Below are 4,276 nucleotides of genomic sequence, written 5' to 3' on the forward strand. Positions count from 1 at the left end.
CTGAAAAGGCACATTATAGCCAGACTATGTCATTTCAATGATTGAGAGAACTTTGCATTTGATCTTTAAGAACCTAAACATAATTTACTTCATCTACAAAATGAAAACGTAGAATTAGATGTCCTTTAAGATCCCTGTCAGATGTATGATTCTAAAATCCTTTGGCTTGGTAATAGGGAGGCACTGGTGTTTACTGAATAAGGAAGAGTCAGTGTTTTAAAAATATACGTAGGCATTTGTATAAAGAATAGATTTGCCAAAGAGGAAGACCTGAGACAAGAAAACTCACAAGATGCTATTTTAATGGCTCATAAGAGAGGGACGAGGGTCTTAGTTATGGTGACTTCTGTGTGAGTGATGAAAATTGAATGGATCCGAGAGATGTTACAGAAATTCAATTTATTCAGGTTGGACAAGTAACTGGATATGTGGGGTTACAGATATTGAGTAGCTGATAACTCTGAGATTGTGATCTTGGGTGAATTCAGAATGGTGGTGCATGCAGTAGAAATAAGTATTTTAGGAAGGGGGATGGATTGTGAATGGGGTGAGAAAATGAGTTCTATTTTGGACAGGTTGACTTAGTCATACTTTTTGAGCACCTCGTTCAAAATGACAAGTAGGTAGTTAGCAAAGTCAGACTAGATTCTCCATGATTATTTGGATGACCACAAATTTAATTGTCTGGAAACCATGATGTCTAATATTAAAATGAAGGATGTCTAATGCAGTTAAAAAAACACATTCTTTTATATGTGATGATTTTTCATTTACCATCATGAGTTGAAAATAATCCTAATTGCATTAAGCTACAAAACACTGTAGTTTCCTACTGGAAACCAACAATCTAGGAAATACCACTTACAGTCAATCTAGCAGTATATTTATATATCTTGGAGAACATTACAAATGGTCAATGAACTGAGTTCAGAACTAAAAAGGAGAAAAAAAATAAGCCTACTTTCTAATACTTTTATTCAACTATAAAATATAGTCATATTCTCTACTTGCTTAAAAAGTATGTGGAACATTAAATACAAAATAATAATAGTACTAAAGGGATTTGTTCCAAGATAATTTTTATGTCAACTTCATTGAACAAGGTGAAAAGAAAGATGTTTCTTTTTTCTCCTTCAATGGTATTTTATTTTTCCAAATATATGCAAAGATCATTTCCAACATTCACTTTTGTAAATTTTTGTGTTCCAAATTTTTCTTTCTCCCTCCTTTAACTTCCCCCCTCCCAAAACAGCACAGCAAGCAATCTAATACAGGATAAACATGTGCAATCCTAAAAGGATGATTTTTCAATAAAAATAATAAATAATAACTTACATTTGTTTTGTGCTTTCAGGTTCATGAAGTGCTTTATATCTCTTATCATTTCTTTAGAGATAAAAGCTGAATTCTTTAAACCTAGCAATACAAAAAAAATTGTACAATACAATTCAAAAAAATACAAAATAAATTGAGATATATATTTTAATTGATATACCACTTCCCCATATTTTTTGAACCACTATAACCAACCAAAAAAGTATTTGCCAGTCAGAAACTGACAGATCAAACGTTAGGAAAAATTTTAGAGCAATAAATTGTAGTTTAATGAATCTTATAGTTGAAATTGCTGTCTATGAAATATTCTAGATAACCAGGTTCATTTAAAAATATTAGGGAATCAAAGGATAGGATGGGGGGAGGGTAGAATACTTTCCCAGTAATTCATGATTTTCCTGACTTTTTTGAAATTTCCAAATGAAGCTCAATTTGCTTCTATACATTAGTGAACACCAAATGGCAGACTACGCTGGTGCTGGGGGAGAAGTGGAAGGAGCCGGGAGTCTAGGGTAGGGAGGTGATCTGAAGTCAGAAGCTGGAGTAGCATCTGCTATAGCTTTGACAGTGGGGGCTGAAGTCTGGGCAGTGGTCATGGTCAGGTCCCCAGGCTCTGAGGAGGAAAGGCCAAAGACAAGGAGTGGGCTCTCGCTATTCAAGGACATGAAGTTCATGTTTTGGAGAGATTTCTTTTCTCCTTTCCTATCAAGGAGTCGGACATCATAGACTTCTTCCTGAGATTTTCATTTAAAGATGAGGTTCTGAAGATCATACATGTGCAGAAACAAAGTAGAGCTGGACAATGGATCAGGTTCAAGGCTTTTGTGGCCATTGGTGACTACAGGGGCCATATTGGCCTAGGTGTGAAGTGCTCCAAGGAAGTGGCCAGAACTATTTGTGGTACCATCATTCTAGCCAAGTTATCCATTGTTCCTATGAAATGTGGCTACTAGAGGAACAAGATTGGCAAGCCCACACAGTGCCCTGCAAGGACTCTGGGTACTGTGGATCAGTTCTGGTGCACCTCATCCCTGCGCCCAGCAGTACTGGCATTGCCTCAGCTCCCCTGTTTAAGAAACTCCTGAGGAGAGCAGGAACTGATGACAACTACATTTATACAAGATACTATACTGTTAATCTGAGAACCTTTGATGCCATCTCCAGAACATATAGCTACCTAACCCCAGACTTATAGAAGGAGACTGTTCACTAAGTATCCCTAATGGGAATTTACTGACCATCTTATAAAAACTCACCTTTTCATATCTATCCAGAGGACCCACAGCCACTGAAGCAACCACAGATGTTTTTAATAAACAAGGAAAAAATTGAAATATGCTTGCATTAAATATATATATATATATATATATATATATATATATATATATATATATATGTTCAGAGTTGACTGGTCTTTGCCTGAAAAGTAACAATAGCATCAATAAAAAAGCATTTACTTTTATATTGGATGGTAAACCAACTCTGACATAGTATAATGATAGCCCAGTTGAAAATATATTAAAAAGTGGTCTGGAAATGAAAATGTCCAATTTCTGTCAGAGAAACACAGTCATAGAACCCTTTCTGCCTGAAAACACATCTTCCTAGTTCCCATATACCACTGAAGTTGGGTCTAACTTGCAGTGCATACTTTTTCAGAATTGAACATATTACTGTTTTTCTCTGTCTTTTGGTCAACTGCGGTGATTTTTCACCACTGACATGCCTTCATTACTGCAGTTCAATGCACTGAGATAAAAGATGGGATCACTTTGTGCACAAGAATTGAAAAGCTAGCTGATGAAACAAACATTACTTCCTTTAACAGAATTTTATCTAAAGTATTAAATAGTTTCTGTTTATTTTAAACTGTTAAGTTCTTCCCTACAAGTTCTTTTTGGCCATTTGCCCTTGAGTGAATTAGAAACAAAATAGGAGAGCATGAAATGAGCTGTTTATTTATTCCCTATAAATCATAAGGTTCACAGTTGGCACGTCATAGTCACAAGTCCCAAAATAAAGTTGCTTTAAAACTGAATGTAGTGTGTGTGTGTGTGTGTGTGTGTGTGTGTGTGTGTGTGTGTGTGTGTGTGTATGTGTAGGGGAGAGGGGCATGTACACGGATGTGAACACCCACACAGAGTTCTTATTCATAAGAATTTCCCATCTAACTCTGACTACAATGAGTATTTGCTTTTTTGCATGGAAAGTCCAAAATCTTAATAATGAAATTGTAGATAGATAGGTATGGATTTGCTTCTTATAGATTTGTTTTTTTCTTTTCTACTAATAAAAAAGTTACTGACAATACTCATATTGAATAGTTGAGTATATGTATATATATATATACGTATAAATTCATATATATATATAATTATAAATTATATATATCATAAATAAATGGATTCACACATGGGAGAAGGCAGAATATCTGTAATTTCATCATGGGAAGTTCTGATTTAGAAACTCTACCCAGATGCCACTTGGGAATCTATAGTCTCATATAGTTCCTGGGGCTCTGGGAGATTAAATTATTTAACCTTAATCATGCAGCTAATATTTATGATGAGCAGGTCATGAACCTATGACTATCTAAATCCGAAACTGAACCTCTCTACACTATTTTATCATGCTTAGCAAATTCAGTGCTTCAGTTTACAATTAGTATTCATCCTATCAATAAATCAAGCATTATTTAGCTCCTTCTATGTATAGATTCTCTATATAAGAAACTACCCTACATACTGAGATACAAAGATAAAAGTAAAACAAATACTACAAATAACATGTACACATATATGCACTTAAAATGTATGTAGCACTTAAAAATGTACGTGTATGCATAAAAATACAAAATAAATAGAAAACAGTTAAATATAAGGTAAAATATTAGGGATGGCAAGAAAGGTTTGAAGAGGGAGATTCAAGAAAAATGTTGTGA

At 34.6% G+C, this 4,276-nt stretch overlaps 1 pseudogene; it reads left to right on the forward strand.

Annotated features, from left to right (window-relative positions):
* The first annotated feature begins 1,794 nt into the window (after nt 1–1,794).
* Nucleotides 1,795–2,627, forward strand: LOC141547275 (small ribosomal subunit protein uS5 pseudogene; annotated as a pseudogene).
* Nucleotides 2,628–4,276: the final 1,649 nt, after the last annotated feature.

Source organism: Sminthopsis crassicaudata, chromosome 6, assembly GCF_048593235.1.
Source record: "Sminthopsis crassicaudata isolate SCR6 chromosome 6, ASM4859323v1, whole genome shotgun sequence".
Lineage (NCBI taxonomy): Eukaryota > Metazoa > Chordata > Mammalia > Dasyuromorphia > Dasyuridae > Sminthopsis > Sminthopsis crassicaudata.